This window comes from Indicator indicator, chromosome 2 (assembly GCF_027791375.1).
Source record: "Indicator indicator isolate 239-I01 chromosome 2, UM_Iind_1.1, whole genome shotgun sequence".
Taxonomy (NCBI): domain Eukaryota; kingdom Metazoa; phylum Chordata; class Aves; order Piciformes; family Indicatoridae; genus Indicator; species Indicator indicator.
This window is the reverse complement of record NC_072011.1, coordinates 16,432,690-16,453,051: the sequence shown is the minus strand read 5'-3', so window position 1 is coordinate 16,453,051 and position 20,362 is coordinate 16,432,690. Positions and strand designations below refer to the sequence as shown.

At 43.2% G+C, this 20,362-nt stretch overlaps 1 protein-coding gene across 1 annotated transcript in view; it reads right to left on the bottom strand.

The window, feature by feature from the left end:
• Window positions 1–20,362, bottom strand: part of PHACTR2 (phosphatase and actin regulator 2) — a 145,125-nt gene that overhangs the window by 79,131 nt on the left and 45,632 nt on the right. The window lies entirely within an intron of this gene.

Genomic DNA, 20,362 nt, shown 5'->3' with positions numbered 1-20,362 from the left:
TAGTGGGGGTGGTGGAGGTTCCACTTACACGCAATTTAATTATTTTCAATAGTCTGCTTACACATAAAACGTCCTGGAGCCAAAAGCAACCAGATGGGCGGTTTACTAGCCGCGCTACTGGGCAAGCTGCCAGAGCCCCTTTCCTTTCCTCTCCCCTTTTTCCCCTTTCGTATTTATTTATTTAAGGGGAAAAATAGGAGCCCAAAGTTCGCAGGGAGGTGAGGGGCACCGCGGAGCCCCTCGCCTTTCGGGGCTATCGAGCCGGACGGGGCAGCACGAGAAGCGACGGCGTCAACCCCCGCCGCCTCCATCCTCGCTGAGCGCCGAGGGAGCAGGCAGCAGTGGCGGCGTCTCAGTGAGCGCGGGCACCGCAACCCGGCCCCGGGGAGCCCGGGCTGCTCCCCCAACCCCACCCCGGCCGCGCTCCCTGCTCACCGCCACTGGGAGCCACCCTTGCCTCCCTGCGCCCCGGCTACGCTGTCCCGCCGCTGGCGTCCCTCGGTACTCACCGCCGGCCGGCTCGGGTAGCGTGGAGACAGAGGTCTGGCCCATGGCTTGGCCGAGAGGCGGTCACGCCGCCCGCCGGGCGCGCAGCCTCCGCTGCGGCTGTTTCCGGGGGGCCATCTCACTTTTCCCTGGGGCCGCGCTCCCCGCCGGCTGGCGGGGGGCGGCTGCGGGCCAGCGGCTGCCTGTCATGCTGCCGGGCCGCCGCTCGGCTCGGGCCCGTCACCGCAGCGCCGCGCCGCGCCCACCCGCCCCGGCCACCGCCTCGCCCCCGTCCGGCCGTACTGCGGGATGGGGGAGGCTGCGCTTCGCTGCACCGCCCCCTGCCCAGATCCGCGCTGCGGTGAAGGGCTACGGGAAGCATCGTGAAAGTCTTTAATAAACTTCAAAAAAGAAAGAAAAAGCAGTCTTAATGTTTGGGGAGATTGGGGAAGACGGTGCTTAATTGGCAAGCCTGCTGGGACTGCTAGACGTCCCTTTCCTAACCCCTGCCCTTCTCCAAAGTCCAAAACATAAAACTATTTCCACTTTTTTCTCTGAAGGAGGAGGGAAATCGTGTGAGAGCTACACAGAGCGATCCCATCAACTGACTCCGAGGCGTCTCTGCTGGCAGCAGTTTTCAGGACTTTGCTACCGTCGGGACCGGATCGGGAATGCCAGGACAGGGCAGCTCGGGGGGTCGGTACCAGCCCTTGTTTGGCTGTGAGAGAGGTCTGGGAAAGTGCCCAACTGAGTATCACTTTTATTTTTCAAAGAAAAAAAGATATCCTACAGCAACAGCATCCTGACACACTGCTCTACTCTATCAAGTGCAAGATGGGATGTAATCAATTGGATAAATTAATGGGGAAGACAGGGAACAGAGTGTGTGTAGCACAAGGGCAAAAAGAATGGAGGTTTCTTTTGGTTTTCTTAGTGCATAACCATACACTAAGCAGTGATACAAGCTTAATGGTAGAGCAAATGGATAACTTAACAGTAATGCAAACAAAAAAGATCAAATGCCTAATAACGGTTTTAAACTAAAGGAAGGTAGATTTCGTTTAGCTATAAGGAAGAAATCTTTTACACTGAGGGTGATGAAACACCAGAACAGGTTGCCTGTAGAGCCGGTGGATGTCCTATCCCTAGAAACATTCAAGATCAGGTTGGACAGGGTTCTGAGCAACCTAATCTAGTCAGAGATATCCCTGCTCACTGTAGGGGGGTTGAACTAGACAGCTTTTAAAGGTCCCTTCCAAACCAAACTGTTCTGTGATTCTACAACTGTATAATAGGTATTATTATGCAGTATCTAGAAGCAAGCAGGGGCATGCATGTGCATTACAGAGGACACTCAATGCTCACCTAAGCAACATCTATTAGGAAGACATGTTTCTAAGTGGGCTGGAAGTCCTAGAGATTTCTGACCTGTTGATCATTACATGTGCTGGCACTTCGGTGACATTTCAGGAGATGGAGAATTGTGTTTGTGTGGACTCTGTACTCCGGAAGCAAATGGAGTACCACAGATAGCTGCAGTCTGGATAGCCTGGCATCAGTTTATATAGAGATGTGGTTGTTAGCTAATACATGGTGAATAGCAAAGAACACAACTAATGCTAGTCCTCATGTTTTTTATAGAAAACAGGTCTTGATAATCAGGTCTTTGATTTTCTTGGTTTATATGATTACATGTTACATTGCCAGAGGTACAGGCTGGAGTGTAACAGCATTCCGCTAGGACCTTGATTTAGTAAGAGAGAAAAAAGTGAGGACAACACAAAATTAATAAAGCGCAAACAGATGAAGAACTAAATGAAAAGCAGATCAGTTGCCCAAGTAGCACTAGCATTTAATGAGGGTATTTCAGCTGTGGAGCTGCAGGGAGGATCTTCAGTGTTTTCATCAGCAATCTAGAGAAGTATTACTTCAAACAGCTTCAAGACACTAAATAAATCACCACTGGCAGCAATTTTAGATGGAGTAAATATTACTATTGATAATGAGGACAAGACTGTCACAGAGTTATTTGGATTGTTTAATAAACTCAGCTCTTTCAAGCAAGTAACTTTTAATAGGATCAAAAGAAGAAGAAAGTCAGACTTGCAGGATAGAGCAATACAGCGTACAGAGCCAAGGAAGGAGTCTTAGAAACCTGCTCCACGCAGAACCTCAGGGAAATTCAGCACAAGCTCCTAGTGAGCTAGTGCTGGTATCAAATGGAGCCAATATTCATGCAGAGATGTGCAAACTGGAGAGAGGTAGGTAGAACGGTTGTGCTTTTTTATTAGACAAAATGTGCTGCCTCCTGTCCAGTGTTGCTGTCTGCTCCTTTAAAACTGCAAAACGATGGGAAAGAGCTCAAAATTGATCTCCAACAAAGAGCTTGAGGAAGGCTGGTGGTGATGCACTCTGGAAAGACTGGATCTGTTGCATTTTAACCTTAAAGCACCTTTGTGAGGATGAAGTAGCATTGCAGCCCTCCTGCTCCTTCAAACACTGAAGGCAAGGTTCTTCATCTGACACCTGCACATCCAGGCCCCGTACGAAGGATGGAACTGAAGTCAAGTGAGCCAAGTACAGAGCACCAAGCTGAATTACACAGTGGGAGGTAGGGAGCTGGGGGAAGGTATGGCAGCTTGTTGAACAACTGACTCCTATCACTTATTTCTCAGGAGAGCTTTTTGCATTCCCCACATTTGATTTTCTTAAGTTGAAAAGTCATTTTTAAAGAGCGTATTTGGAGAAACCTGAGGTACCTCTTTGGAATCACTCATAAACATATAAGTGCTCCTGTCTGCTTTTAGAGAATCTCATCAATTTTACCAAAGGAATTTGTTTTCCCCTGCTACATAAGAGCTCATTTATAAGGATAAGTGCAGAGCCCTGCACTTGGGAAGGAATAATAAACTGCACCAGTAGAGGTTAGGAGGTGATCTGCTAGAGAACAGCCCCACAGAGAAGGACCTGGGAGTCCTACTGGACAACAAGTTATCCATGAGACAGCAATGTGCCCTTGTGGCCAAGAAGGCCAATGGTATCCTGGGGTGCATTAAGAAGAGTGTGTCCAGCAGATCAAGGGAGATTCTCCTCCCCATCTACTCTGCCCTGGTGAGGCATACCTGGAATATTGCATCCATTGAGTCCTGGGCACCCCAGTTCAAGAGGGACAGGGATCTGCTCGACAGAGTCCAATGGAGGGCTACAAGGATAATTAAGGGACTGGAGGAATGGCTGAGAGACCTGAGGCTTTTTAGTCTGGAGAGGTGAAGACTGAGAGGGGATCTAATAAATGTATATAAATATCTGAGGGCTGGGTGTCAAGAAGGAAGGAACAGGCTCTGCTCACTTACGCCCTGTGATAGGACAAGGGGCAATGGATGTAAACTGCAGCACAGGGAGTTCCACCTCAACATGAGGAAGAACTTTACTGTAAGGGTCACAGAGCACTGGAACAGACTCCCCAGAAACGTTGTGGAGTCTCCTTCTCTGGAGACTTTCAAGTCCCGTCTGGATGTGTTCCTGTGTGACCTGGTCTAGATTCTATGGTCCTGCTCTGGCAGGGGGGTTGGACTTGAAGATCTCCAGAGGTGCTTCTCAAACCCTAACATCCTGTGATCCTGTGATCCTGTTTGCTTAGGACTAGAGCATCAGCCCAGGTTGAGCAAAAAGCTGATTCTGTTTTCTGAGAAAAAAAATGCAGTTCTTAAACAGGCACTACCAAAATAAAACCACAGGCCAAATTAATTAATTATACAGGCATTGTATTGGGAATTTAGGCCATTTCATTTTAATAGCCAGGGAGCATGTAAAACCCCTTGATTTTTCTTCCATTTGGAAATATTTTAAAATATTTTTAAATTTTAATGGTTTAACAATGCTGTGTTCTTTCTCCAGTGTCACCTCTTATTTCCAATGCACAAGTATAGCACACAAAAAAAAGGAATTTGAAATCTTTTTGAAAAGAGGCTGTTGTCTTTGTGAGTGATTGTGGTCAGTTGAAATTATCCCCCAACTAATTTGAGAGAATTACCCCCTAAAACAAAATTGCCAGACTAGGTCAGTTTGTGATGGAAGCAAATGAAGCTATATTTACAAGCAAGCTAAACTCTAGAAATATTAAAGGCAATGAATATGTACAAAATATACAGTATTTACATATATTTACAATTCATGAACAACACAAGAACCCCCCTGGACAAAACCAGGGGGCTATCAATAGCTTCCCCCGCTCTGCCCCCTTACCCCCCCGTAAAAGGGAAAAGAGAAAAGTGAAGAGAAAAGCAGAGAGTAGCTTGTTAGTACTTATCCACAAGAAGAATGCAGTCAAGGTCAGCAATAGCCAAGCAAAAGCCACCAGGTAGTATCAGCTAGAGCAAAGAGCCGAAAAAGAGAGAAAAATAGTTTATACAACTAACTTTGTTAATTATCAGACCAATGGGATTATTTAGCTCTTATCATTATTTTCCCTTTACATCCAACGGTAATTTACTTATATTCTACCACCATCTCTACTCAAGATCTGTGGAAAATTTCCTGGGCATCAGCCTAAAACTGCCACAGTGATCATGAGTCTTCCTCTTTCAAAAAACCCCACTGTACATTCTATGTACATAGTATAATGAAAAGCATCTATGCAGAATAACTGAAAGGAGCTTCTGTAGTTCAGTCTCTAAATTTGGAAGCTAGGGGTTCAAGGTCTTGGACCAGTGGAGTTAACATGTCAATAAGGGCTATTCTAACTAAAACATATAGCAGATTGTGACGGTTTTAAGACTGTCTTTAAGATATATCTTGGATGAGATTTGCTTGTTTAGATTAAAACTGCATGGGGAGACAGGTAATGAGGCCCATACCTATGGAAGATTTGAGGGGCTCAGAGTTGTTTAGTATTCAGGTGATGTTGAATCCTGTTTCAGTGTCTGTTCTTTTTTATCTTTACCAGCTCTTCACCATCACAGGTGGGAAAAAGAGCACAGCTGGGAAAACTCACTCCTGGTGATCTGGCACAGAAAGGTTTTCTTTCTGTTCACAGATTATCTGCAAATAGGTTATGCACTTGTGAACTTGTTTGCTACTCTAAATTATTCACCGTAACAGTTTGTAAGCTGATTTCAGACACAGTGAAGCCAGTAAACAATCCATGGCTACAGCAGTTCAATAATTTATTATCCCACCTGTGTGCTAGGTGCTCTTAGCTGTGGGCCTCTCTTTGTGCTCTCTGACTTGGGACTGCAATGTGCACCTATAGGAAACTTGCACAATAGCTGCATCAATATGACTGGAAATGGTTAATAATCAATGCTTATAGAGCTGCTCATGTGGGTTTATCACCTGAACTGTGACTTCTGCTGTGTTACTCTTGCCTATATAAACCAACTGCTTGGCAAGCTGTTCTAGGAAAGACTTCTTACAGACTTTAACATTTCTGGTATGTTGAAAATTCTCCAGTTTTGTGCATACACTGCCATTTTTTTGTGGTAGTGTATGCACTGAGCTTTTAAATTAATGTTTGTTTATTTTCCCTGCAAAGACCTGGAGTCAGTTCCCTTCTTTTGCTTCAGCAAGCCTGGCCTACACAGGAACCTTCTTTTACTCACAGACCCAGAGTATTTCACTTATTATTTGGGACATTATTTCCTTCACATCTGCATCTTTAAAAATTATCAGCTGCCTAAAAGCCTTATGACATAAGTTGCTGAAATGGTATAATCCAGATTTTGGAGAACCTCTTGTACATGATTATAAAAGATGAGGAGGGGAAAGATTCAGATCCTGATTAATCAGACCCTTTTTACCCTTCCACTTCTAACACTTCTAACAGTGGTGGGCTTTTAAAATTTGAATTTATTGAAAATTAATACGCTGCAAGAAATGTATGCTCTTCAAAGCAAGGATCTCATCTTCTTTTAAAAGGGGCTAAGCACTGTGCAGTCAGTGCTGGAAAAAGCTACCTTTTGTCTTTGTTTAGAGCACTAAGGATAGTGGATCACATTTTGTCTCTTAACTCTAGACCAGATTTTCCTGAAAAAAAGCTGAAGAACCCCCAGTAGATGGCATGATGTATTACCCAAAGTCTGTAAGGTCCCACTCTAATCCTTAAACAATTTAAATGCAACATACCTGGAGTAAATATTAAGCTTTACATTTTCAAAAACTCTTCTACATGTTGATGATTGTTAATAATGAGAACCCTCAATGTTAATGTTGCTGATAAGTGATCATTTCCTTTGTGCCTCACACTGACTCCCTGCTCCCAGCACCTTCTGTTGCACGTTGTTTTGCCATGCTGTGGCAGCGCTGTGACAGTACAGGGCAGCTTTGCTTTTCCAGGCAGAAAACAACCATCACAAATTTTCCAACCAAGAGTGTGTTTGTCACCAGATATCAATTTTGTCCAGGGTTCCAGATTTATGATGAAAGACAAAAAGGACTACATTAAAAATTATAAATAGCATTCTGCCTGTCCTAGTTCAAGCCACTGGGGAAGAAGTAAGCAATGGTGTAAAAATGACATGCCAGAGTATAGTGTTCCTCAAGAGTCAGGTTTCTGCCAGGTTTTCAAAGGCTTTATCTGCTGCAAGTTAGTATCAGTAGTGACAATAAACAGAGTGGACTGGTGCCTTTACTGATAGAAGCTGGTGTGTACCCAGCAGACAATCATAGAATCATAGAATTGTCAGGGCTGGAAGGGACCTCAAGGACCATCTAGTTCCAACCCCCTGCCATGGGCAGAGACACCTCCCACTAAATCAGGTGGCTCAGAGCCACATCCAGCCTGGCCTTAAAAACCTCCAGGCATGGGGCTTCCACCACCTCCCTGGGCAACCTGTTCCAGTGTCTCACCACCCTCATGGCAAAAGCATTTCTTCCTAACATCCAATCTGAACCTACCCACTTCTAGCTTTGCTCCATTCCCCCTAGTCCTATCACTACCTGATATCCTAAATAGTCCCTCACCAGCTTTCTTGTAGGTCCCCTTAAGATACTGGAAGGTCACAGTAAGGTCTCCTTGGAGCCTTTTCCTCTCCAGACTGAGTAACCCCAACTCTCTTAGTCTGTCTCCACAGCAGAGGTGCTCCAGCCTTCTGATCATCCTCACAGCCCTTCTCTGGATACATTCCAGCATGTCCATATCCTTCTTGTAATAGGGACTCCAAAACTGGATGCAGTACTCCAGGTGTGGTCTCACCAGAATGAGGTAGAGGGGGAGAATCATCTCCCTCGATGCTTCTCCTGATGCAGCCCTGGATACGATTGGGAAAAAGAAGCAGTACAGCTAAAATCAGCTGGAGGTCTGCTCTTACTGTGGAACACCACCTTTGCTCCTCCACCTCTTTTCACAAGGGCTATTGCACCTTTGATTGCGTTCACTATAGCTGTGGTCAAAGGACTGGAGCTGCCTAATTCATAATTTCATAGAAAGGCTCCTACCAGCTGGACCAACTCTTAGGCATTTTTTCTCTCTTCCATCTGGGCTTAATGGCATCCTTCAGATACTTCCTGGCTACTGCTGCTGCAGCAAAGCCCAATTATACAGAGGACCTTCTGTGCCCTCCAGTGTGTCAGCAGTTCCTCCACACTTCAGAGAAGTCAGCCATGATACTGGTCCAGCTGCACTAACCATTTTCCTTAGGAAAACACAGCTTTCTGCTCTTCAGGGCACATGTGGTGGTTGCTGGCTGAGACCTTCCTTCTACAGCTCCAAGCTCCTTAATGAATCACTGCTTTTTGGCACTGAAGCAAAATAAACACATCATTTTGGATGCCTTTGCCAAATGAATGTACACTTAGAGCAGGTTTTGAACGATAGCAAAAGGTTTAATGAAATGTGCAGGGTATGTAGCTAAAAGTTGCATAAAAGCCAGAAAATGAGAATCTGAAAGTCACAACAGTACCGTTAGCCCAACAGTTGTTCACATCTTGTATATCTTCTAGAACAAAGGGATAGGGAATTACTATTAGTGTATCATCTACAGATCTCACCAGGAAAAAACAGTAACAGAAAGCAGCACAGGGGTGCAGGGTAAGTTAGATGCCTACATCTTTCTTTCCTCTTTTTATTAACTAGATCAGTATAACTACACATAGCACAGCAGAATTTTACACTGCTGCTTCCAAGTCTGTGTGAAAGAGAAAAAAAAAAAAAAGATATCAACAAAAAATTTGGCAGGCATACTGAATGAAGTTTTTCAGTTGCTTGAGCCATTCATGTGTACATGTCCTGTCATGCACTTTGGCCCTTTGAACGTGCTCAAGCCTGTCTGTGGCTTCAAAACATCCAGTTACTATTGCTGACTTGAGTGAGAACTGACAAAAAGTTCTGAAACTGTCACAACTGTTCATCTGCTTCCTCTTCATTCAGTCAGATTTTAGAATGAATTTAAATGTATTGCTGGACTATAATTAGCTCTGAAGAGCAGAAGACCACAGGGGAGCGACTCTTTACTCTTTAAATGGGCAGCTGTAAAGACACTACCTTAAACAATATTCTGAATGACAGCAAAGTTTGAAACCTGGAACCTGTGCCTGATTAACTATCCCCAGTCAGAATAATCTCTGCCTTTGGAAAATTGAAGTAATTCCCACTGAAGCTGGTTTTCTACAGGAATTTGTGCACCAAGATACCAGTTTTGGCCTCCAGTTTCATTTCCCCTGTGTTTCTACTACTATGAAAATATGGACCTTTTTTTTTTTACCCTACTAAGAAATTGCATTTTTTTTCCACTCTCTCATGACTCAAACATCTGAAAGATTCTTCCTCCAAGCTTAAGAAAAAAGGGGAGGGGAAACTTCAGATTTGGCAAGGATACTGAATGGAAATTTTTGACTCAAAAGAGGATTTTCAAAATAAAATAAAAGAAGCATGTGAAAACAAGGGGTCATCATGGAACCTATTTTCATAGCCAGCTTTAAAGTAAGCACTGCTGTTTCAGAGACACATGGTACAGATGCAAACATTGATTTGAGGTCAAAACCCCTAGCATGCAAGTAGAATCCAGAAGCACTACAATATCAAATACACCTCAAAATATATGTCAGACACCTCCCTGTGTCTGTTCCATTTACTCTGCACAGCACAACACTATACACTTAATTCATCAGTGTCTGCAGAGCATCGGAATAAAGCACCAGAGGTGGACATGTTCTCCTCTCCTTGGGCTGAGTTCTTTCCTGCACTATGCTCCCCAAATGGTATTCTGCAAGACTGGGCTTATTATTCCCATTTTGCAAATACTGAGCCAATATCCACTTTCCATCCGCACCACTTATACAGAATCTATTATTACAGTGTGTAAGCACTTCTCACTGATCCTATCCAGTTATTATCCCAAAGGTAGGATTTCCATATTTCATCTGGAGTGATGGGGGGAGGAAGGGTGCTACAAAAGGTGCGAGAGCATTCTGTTCATCTGTACTCCTTGTTGGCAGACTCTTCCTGCTGTCTTCAGCCTGCTTCTTCCAACTGCTCCAAGGAAGCTGGCCTGGCTCTGGGCAATTTTCTATCATGGAAAAAACCCTTTTTTGCACCTACCACAATTACAGTTATGGTGCTTGGCTTGCATCTTTGCTATTTCATTAGAAAAGTCCACAACCAGTATTTTAATCAAGGGCATAAAATGAATCTTCTGCTTTTATGTAGACTGTTTTTTTCTGTGGATTTGTGGCTTTTGCTCACAGTTCTCACCTCACAATAAAATGCATGTGCCAACTGAAAGTTTCCTCACAAGCGGAGCTGTGGAGCATCCCCCTCTGACACCTGAATTCTCCAGAAGTTTAACAGGGTATCATAGCTCAAGTTTTAGTCTGCTGCTATTCATACCATCCTGCCTCATGCCAGCATCAAAAAGGAACATACTGGGTGGAGAAAAGTATTATGGGGCTTGAAGTTCAGATTGTGACATGGGAGGCTTCCTGTTCTGGTTGCTGCTTCTGGGTTCTGGGTTTTTTTTTTTTTTTGAGGGGTTGGCTCCTTTCTGCAGGCAGGGTGATGAGATGGGTGGGAGTGGGGTAGCACACTGGTTTTCTTTTATGCTGATTTGCTGGGGTTTTTTTCCCTGTATTTCGTTGTGCTTGTTCTGCAAATAGGCTAAGCTAAGGTAATCATGCATTGTATTATTAGATTAATTAGATTATTAGCTAAGATAATTGTGCATTTATGTTATCCCATTTATTTGGTAAACTCTTATCTCTTTATCTCAACCTTGAGTTTCTGTGTGTTACTTTTCCCTCACTTCTGTGTTGGGGGAGCAGGCAGGTTAACCCTTGAGTTAACTCACGACACAGGTGAGTGACATCCCCTCCCTGCCAGCTTTGTCAGGGTCTCTCTGGCTGCAGATACACAAGCACTATCAGAGCACTGACTCAGGCTGCCTCTCTTCTGCCAGGTCTGGTGCCAGCCCCCCTGAGGGCTCAAGTCTGTTTCTCTCAGCTAGGCAGACCAAAACCTCCACCTTGATGTCTCCAAACACGTGTGTGCTGGGACCTACCTGCTGGTCTTCAGACAGACCTGGGCTCAGCCAGGAACAACTGGGTGCTCCCTAGTTATGCAGGATGATGGACAGTGGCTGCTCCCTGGACCACAAGGCAGAGAGGACAAAAAAGAAAAAAAAAAACCCTCTGGTCTCTTTTTCCTCCTCAAAAATTGCTGTGGATGGGGTGAGTTACAAAGGGTGAGGTTTTGCACCCTTGCCAGCATGCTGTAAGGGAATTCTGATCTAGTAACCTGCTAACATCCTCCTAGAAAAGGCTGAATTTAATGAGGTAGAAAGCCTGATGAGCTTTGCCTCAAGCTCCTCCCATACATATGGCATTTGGTCTCTACATGGCAATTTAAATCAAATGTCTATCTGTGGGCATCATTTTGCTTTCTAATTCTCAAATGTTTGCTTCCCGCTGAGCAGGTAAACCAGCATACTTCAACCACATTATTCCTGGGGCTTTTTCTGCTGATCTAGGTCATATTTAGCTCAGGTTCATTCAGCTGCAAAACCCACACATAAGGAAACTAAAACAATTCTATGAACTAAAGCAGCAATGCCATGTGGTTCTTATGAAAAGTGTTCTTACCAAGACGAAACATCAGTATTACACTTTTTTCTAACTACCTGCTTAATCCAGTAGATCATTAATGCAGCACATTTCATTAGTTAAAATTAACAAATTTCATTAAACTAAAATTCAGCAGCGTTAAAGCCAGATGGGCATTAAAGCCAGAGGGAAAAAATTGCAGAGATTTTTTAAGTTAATATAAATGTAATATTATTGTTTTCAGCTACAATCCAATTAAACTGGGCTGACAGAAGCTTTCACAGAAATAACCAGGGAGATGACTTGTCCATAAGAAAAATCCATTTAAGATAAATAGAACATTAGATGTTTTCATGGTTCTGTGGCTCACTGGATAACATTCCCGTATAGAAGCTGCAATGATGATGTGGGAGAGCCAGTAACAAGACCTTAACTGGTACGCTACTTACTGGGACAAAAATTACCCATAATTTTACAGTGCTTATTTTAAGTATTGGAGTGCAGAAGAAAATTAACCCAAGAAGTGTTGCAGCCACTGTTCCGAGGGCAGCTGCTGGACATGTGCAGAGTGCAGGATTCCTTAGCTGACCAATTCCTCAGCATGCCGCATAGAGCAAAACAATAACATTCCATGTGTGCCAAGAGCAACATCCTCACGTTGGCACCCTTTGATCAGAACATGCTGCAGAAGCCACCTCCTTGACATGCTGGCACCTCGTATTGGGAAAAGATTTTAGCTTACCTATGTGGTTGGATTTTACTGGTTAAGGGATTGATAACAAAGAGTACATAAACAGCCACTGAGCAATAGCTTCTTCTGTTAGGGACTTCGGTTAGGAATGGCTTGGGGGTTTAGGGCTGCTAGGGACTTCTGCTTCTGTTTGTTAGCTACTTCTTCTGGCAAGGGCTTCGGTGTAGGGCTGCTGCGAGGGGGATATGCTTTGGGACTTCTGTTAGCTGCTTTCTCTGTTAAGGGCTTCCAGGACTACTTCTGTTACGGACACTCTGAGACTGTAATGCTAGGGATTCTACAAAGCAGTAATAAAGGACTTCTGGGAGGACTTCTGAGATTCTCTGCATTTCTGGAATCTCATTTCTATATGGCAATGGGGTTCGTGCCTTCATTTGTCACCCAATGGCACCTTATTATACAAATACCTTCAGCTCCCCCAAACTAGGGAGAACAACAAAGAAGAACCATTGCCAAAGGAAGAAAATAACATATTGCCAAAAAACATGACCTGCACATGAAGCCCCTCATTGGATCCTCTGAAATGCCAAACACCCTTGAAAACACTGGGGTGATGCAAGGTGTCATACCATGCAGGAGTGCCTGGCAGGATGCAAATAGTATCTGCTGAGCTCTCTGGCTGGAGGCAGATGCCTTTCATTGTAGGATATGAGCCACAAAATCCAGCTTGGCATTATGTTTCAGTATTTTCTGTAAAGTTCCTTGGAGAACTGTGCTATGTGGTGTATTACTTTTCTGTCATCGGAGTATGCAAATGCTGACCTTCTTATTTGATAAGTTTGAATGGTGTTAAGAGAAAAAAAAGATACTCTACATAAGACACACATACCAACTCCATTTCTCTTCTTAAACAGGTGCCCTTTCTAGAAAAGCTGAGACAATTTCTTGCATGTTAGCTTTGTACCACTGTAAATGGTTAACTTCTCCCAAAACAGTTAGCAAAAGTTTGTATAAAGTCTTGCCTGCACATGTGATGTTCTGGGGGAGAGGGTGGGGGGAGGGGGGAGTTGGTTCTAAGCATTCTTAAGCCCAGATCCCACTCAAATTACACTCTTAAAATACAGCACAAGATGTCAGAGTCTTCACTTGCCCATGAACTGCACAGTAAGTATGAACATACTCACACGTGCTGATAAACCCCAGTGCTTCTAAATTTATGAATGTAGCTGGCAGTCATTAAACATATTATATGGAGGTCTGGTTGATGGTGCCTTCTTTGTTTATTCCTCTTATTTAATGATCCATTGCTGGAGACATGCTGAAAACCTTGAGAATGTTTTACAATGTACTTATGTGACTGAGAAGTGTGTCCTGTGCTTTCTATGCCCATTATCCTGACATGCTGACCATAAATCAGAGTGCAGTATGTAGAATTACTATTTAGAAAAGAACAGTGGTGCCTTTTTTTTTCCTTCCCTCTCTCCTTTTCTTTTTCCTTTTTTCTTTTTTCTTTTTCTCTTTTCTTTTTTCTTTTTCTTTTTTCTTTTCCTTTTTCTTTTTTCTTTTTTCTTTTCCTTTTTTCTTTTTCTCTTTTCTTTTTTCTTTTCCTTTTTCTTTTTTCTTTTTTCTTTTCCTTTTTTTCTTTTTCTTTTCTTTTTTTCTCTTTTCTTTTCCTTTTTTCTTTTTTCTCTTTCTTTTTCTTTCTATTAATGTATACCAGGAAAATATTTGTTCCTTTTGAAATTAGCCCTTAAGAGAAATCACCACCATCTTTTGGTTAAGGGATGAAACATGGCCACCCTCATTTTGTGCAGACGAATTCCACAAAAGCCAAATGTCTTCAGCATGGGATATTATACCTGGATCCAGGCAGACTTCCATCCAAGTCAAAGTGTGGTTAAAATCATGTTATATTGTCAAGAGTCAGATCTGTGCAGCTCAAGCTAATCAAAGTTAATTTTTTTCAAAGGTACAGAGACTTAACCCTTGTTCACCACTCTGCTGAATCATGACCTCACAAGACAGGTCATGTCTATGGACAAGAGCTGAATCTATCTAAGTAAAATCAGTTATAAAGTGAATACATTTAGACTTGTGCATGTCTGTGTATAAATATGCTAAAATTATGTCAGTCAGTTGAATGCTGCCCCAGGTAAAAAGGGACAAATTTTCTTATGTGGCCAGCACCACTGAAACTTTCTCGGTGTTCAGATGTTTGTGTTAAAATATCCTGTTAATCCTACGAAACATTTAGAAGCCTGAATAGGAGTTCCAGCAGAGAGACTTTGTGCAGCTCAAGTCCATGGGCTGGAAAAGGTACAGAAAGGAAGGCATATCAAAGAGATCTATTTACCAGTCTAATAGAAAGGAAATTAAATATCTGAATTCTAAGGTATTCTGCTATTAAACTAGTAGGTGAAAAACTATAGTGCAAGCACCCTATACAAATCTGGCATTTCCATATCATATGATAAATATTTGGTGATTTTATCATTTTCCCCATCAAATTGACTAAGCTCAGCAAAGGTAACTGGATCCACAGCTCATGCAAGGCTTTTTTTGTTTGTATAAATTATCTAGTAACATTGGTTATTGGACCATAACACTTTATTAAGAAAAATCCATACCCTTTCTGAAGTTATTTTAGACTTGTCTCTCTGTTAGTTTTCACGTTGAACATAATTTGTCTGACTGGAAGGACCTTTCTGACTGTAAAACCTTCCAAGTGCCATGACATTGTGTACCTCCCAGGTTAATACTCATTAAAAGCTGAGCCAGTATAAAGGACAAAAGAAAATCAAGAATATGAAGAGCACAACCTTCTCCACAGAAGAATAGAACATTTATGTGCATGTATCATTAATCTACTGCTAATAGCCTGGTACTGAACTGCCAAAATGAGACATTATTCAGCTCCTTTTTGGTGCTGTTCCACTGAATTCACTAAAACATATTTTACCAACAATTAGGTTTATGCTTAATATCTTACAAACTTGCCTGTTTGCAGTGATGTGGCCACACAGGAGCTGCAGGTCTCTCTGACTTCCCTGGTGATGTACTTGATCAGCATTTGTATCATCTCACATTCCATGTGAGGCTCTTTTCCCTTACAAAAAAAAAAAAAATCCTGTCCCCTGTTATCCTCTTATAATTGCAATCAAGCCTTTATGAAACGTCTACTACCAACATCAGCCTATGTCCTTTTAGAGAAGAAATGTATGGATATAATTTCCAAATCATGGAATATCTGAAAAGAAAGCAAGCCTCATGTATCCTCAGGTATGCGATCCATTTCTTCCAGGAAGTTTCCAAGTTTTGAGAGTTACAGCAAAATTCCATGTGCTCGGTTTTATCCATTTGGCCACCTTCTGCATTTTTTTATCATACCTTAAAAAGCTGGCATATTTTATTACATTAGAATTCAATCTAGGAAACCTGAACACATGTTCTTGCTTTGCTGCTTACTGGTTATTCAGATCATCTACAGGAAACAACATCACAATAGGGCATTGTTTGTGAATGTGAGCAAAAGGTCACAACAGACCAGACCTGACTTCTTGACTCCCATTGCCTTTACTATGAAGAAAGCACATGTTGTGTGTGGTAGCATTTTCCATTTTGTCAAAGCCCTTTCTGCCATTTGTCGCAGCTCAGAAGAGAATAAGGTACAGGAAGAGCACATTCATCCTGAAAACACCAAGTATCTGAAACAATGTGCTCAATGGGAGGTGACCAGATGTGGTGTAAAGCAAATCTCAGACTTGCTACAGGCATAATTTAGGAGGCAATAGGGTAGCCACATGAGAAATTATGCCATTAACAGAAATGTGATTGGATCACCAAATGCTCAGTTCCATAGTCCCCAGCTCTCTCCTTTATCACTGCTCAACCACACAGGCACCAAAATCACCTGCACCTTGAAACTTTCATCCCTGGTAACTAATCATCCACTTAGAGATACCGCCACAGCTGTCTGCACCATAGCAACGCCCAGTTAGCACTTACATTGCCAGATAAATGGTGTCCTGTCCCTTTCAAAGAGTCCTGGAGAGAAGCCTGAAGACTGTGCTTTTTGAGTAGCCTTTGCCTTTTCAAGTGATACTGGGCTCTCAGAAGATCATCCCAAGAAATGAGCCTAGACAGCACAGTGCTGGGTAGCAAGGTACTTTGTCATTTGTGTTATAGGGACTCTCTTTCCAGATAAAATCCCACACAAGACTGGTATTTAGATAGAGGGAACCCTTTCTGCTCATCCACACAGTAGCTTGGGCAGGATGCAAAATAGTTTGGGGTGGGGGCTTGACTCAATCCCTTTTTCTGCCCAAAAGAGTTAATTCCTACTTCTCCCACTTTCCAATGGCCAAAACAACCAGATACACTGACTGGTAGAGTAGAAGTATTTGTCCTGCCAGCTGGGATTAGGGGGGAAACTGGTGATGCTTTTGGATAAAGAAAAAAAGAGTGTGGCACCTCTCTCTAGGTGGCATACACCTGACGTCTTGTTTCTAGTCCTCCTTTCAGCAAAGCAAGTGCTGCAGTATTTTAAGAAGGTACTGAGTAGAACAGATGAGTTCCCTCATCAGTAGTCTGCGTAACTACTTAAGGCCTAATGAACTGCTTGTTATTTTAGGCACCTGGAGTTGGCAGACCATGGTCGCGTGTCCCAATGACAATGTTAACCTTCACTACAACCTATTCTACTGCCTTCAGCTTTTTTTGTCCCACAGGGCATTTCCTGACAGGGGCTGTCCTGCAGTGTTGAATCCTTAGATGCCACCCAAGGAAAGACATCATAAACTGAAGAAGAACAGGACTTAAAGGTTCTCATTGACCTTTTTTTTAAGTAAATAAAATATAAGAAAACCATCTGGCGTTGGAGCACAGAGGAGAAAAACACACCATATGCATAAAGCAGGGTAGAAAGACTGGAAACTGTTGCCTTGCAGTACAAAGAACACCACCAGTAATTTGCCTCCTAAACAGCCAGACTCAGCCAGTGAATCCTTCCTACTAGGCAGAACACCAGAGCAGTTTTTAGACATGAGCTTCACTGCAGCCCTGTATGAATTCCAGCTACGCTGTCAGGCTGACAGCAACACCGAGGAATGAGGATATTGTCTGATTTCAGAGATGTTGTAACAATGCCAAAATCTGCCCTCCAGCAGTGCAAGTGGAAACAAATGACTTAATTGGTTTTGGCTTAACCTCACCAGCCCCACTCACTAGTACTTACCACATAAAAGAAACATGAGTCAATGCATTGTACAGGAACCCTGCCTGGTGCTGACTCTGGGATGATGAGAAAGAACTGAGCATCTTTCATTTGACTACACTTGCACTGAAAACCAGTATAATAGGCATTTCAGCAAGCTTTTCTCCTGCTGAGATGAGGAGGCAGGGTAGCCAAGGCTTGGATGTGTCAGCATTGCCATACTGTAGTGTCCAACAGGTGGCAATTAAGGGAAACGCAGCTAGTTCCAGTGGAAACAAAGCCTTCACTAAAACTGGAAGGAGGAATTCTGAGTGTTGATTAGGAAGCATCCTGCTGGTGGCTTTCTAACACCTGAGACTCCTCATTTCCAGCCTTTTTTAGCTGCTGTAAGTTGTGCAAGATAGTTTTTCCCTGGTGTTAATCAATAGTTACCTTCCTTCTTCTAATCTGAAATATATCCAGGATAACCCATTACCAATACAATATAATACACACAGATGCAGACACATAATATACACATATATTACAGTTTCCAACAATGTACCTCTGCGAGTAGATTTTGGTGATATTTAGTCCTAAGTGGGAATGAAGAAGGCCAAACTAGGATTTTCCAGTAAGAAACATTGAGACAGTTTTCTTTCTAGGATTATTATAGTTAGAAAGCTGCAATGGATTTTAGGATGAAGTGCAAAGGTGATTCAGAATATGAAGAAAATTCTTTTTTCACAGTGACTCAGATTGCTTAGTTATAAGCCTTTCCTGAATCCTCTCCCTACTTTGGTGTTTCAAGGAAGAGGTGGGATGCCAAAAATTACCTAATATTCCAGAAACAGTCACTGTAGTGCTCAAACCAGAGTCAGAAAACATCCTTCAATGCTGCAACTATTTTTAAAGAGTGCATTAGCTCTCTGGGACAGAGCTCATCTGCTGAGCATGTGCTTCCAGCATAATGCTATTATTTTGCAAGTATCTTTCAAAATCACTGCTCAACACAGAGCCTCCAGATCTGTAACTATGACCTAATTAATCTTCCCCCTGATTATGTGGCCTTTCATTTGTCCATACTGAAGACCTAAAAGTAGTTTTATGTTTCCTTGCTAGTCAATGCTAGCAGCACCATACTACCTGGAGTGAAAAAGTAATTCTTCCTGCATACCACCTGAATCATACCTGATGGGTGGTGATGATTCCCAACATACACTTGTATTTTGGAGCCTGGCATTTAGGCACAGAATAACTCATTTGATATATAATGGGTTTGGGATGTTTTAATTTCTACACAGCAGAACCAAGCCAAACATCTAATGCAGCAAGATAGCTGTATGAAATAATTCCCTCAAACCTGTTTTTGCTCTTACTCATGTTAATTGGAATTGTTTTCCATTCTTTCTGGCTCAGTTCGTGTATCATCTGTTTCATATTTTTGCCTGGGACTGATGTCAGACTCACCAGCTAATGATTACCAGTCTACCTAATTTGCTCTTTTAAAAATTGTTATAACACAGATTAATAATAATTTATTTAAAACCATGGAATTGTCTCACAAGGGAGACCAAGGGGGTACATTGTGTGCCCTATCTGGTTACCCTCAGAAGAAGAATGATTCTGAGACCACAAACAGAAGGCCAGAAAACTCTGCCAGCTTCCTCTCTGGGCTACAAAACAAACAGCAGCTCTGTGCCTTTCTGTGGCCAACTGTCTGCAGCTCGCTCTTAGCGCTTTGCCTCGCCACTACTATATACTCACACATCTCACAACAGGCTGGGACCTCTCTGCCTCTCTACCCTACTTGCACCCCTCCTACCTATATAGGAAAGGTCCACTTAGCCCAGCCTTGAATCTCCCATAGTGTCTCTAAGAGTTCCCACAGGCTGTGTGCTGTGGCTGAATACCACCCACTTCTGACCCATGGAGGTCACTTCTCCATGGCCCAGCAGTGTGTTGTTTTGCTTGGGAAAGACTTTTGCTCCCATGTGTTTGCAGTGCCTCCTGACCTGTATTAAGAATGTGACACAGCCATCCCAAAACATTATGAAAAGACAGCTTGTTGAGACAGAAGAATAGTGATGAGACAGAAGAATAGTGATGAGACAGAAGAATAGTGAAGAGGTGATTGGGTACAGTCAGCATGGGTTTACCAAGGGCAAATCCTGCCTGACAAACCTGGTGGCCTTCTATGACAAGGTCACAACATTAATAGATGAGGGGAGAGCAACTGATGTCATTTACCTGGACCTGAGCAAAGCCTTCGACACTGTCCCACACCACATCCTGGTCTCCAAACTGGTGACACATGGGTTTGATGGGTGGACCACAAGATGGATAAAGAACTGGCTTGATGGTCACACCCAAAGAGTGGCTGTCAATGGGTCCATGTCCAAGTGGAGGCCAGTGACAAGCAGAGTCCCTCAGGGATCAGTCCTGGGACCAGTCTTGTTCAACAGCTTTGTTGGTGACATGGACAGTGGCATTGAGTGCACCCTCAGCAAATTTGCTGATGACACCAAGCTGTGTGGTGCAGCAGACACACTGGAGGGAAGGGATCCATCCAGAGGGACCTTGACAGGCTGGAGAGGTGGGCACAAGCCAACCTCATGAGGTTCAACAAGACAAAGTGCAAGGTCCTGCATCTGGGTTGAGGCAATCCCAAGCACAAATACAGGCTGGGCAGTGACTGGCTGGAAAGCAGCCCTGAGGAGAGGGACTTGGGGGTGTTAGTGGATGAGAAGCTCAACATGAGCCAGCAGTGTGCACCTGAAGCCCAAAAAGCCAATCATGTCTTGGGCTGCATCAAGAGAAGTGTGGCCAGCAGGTCAAGGGAGGTGATTCTCCCCCTCTACTCCGCTCTGGTGAGACCCCACCTGGAGTACTGTGTCCAGTTCTGGAGCCCCTATTACAAGAGGGATATGGACATGTTGGAACATGTCCAGAGAAGGGCCACC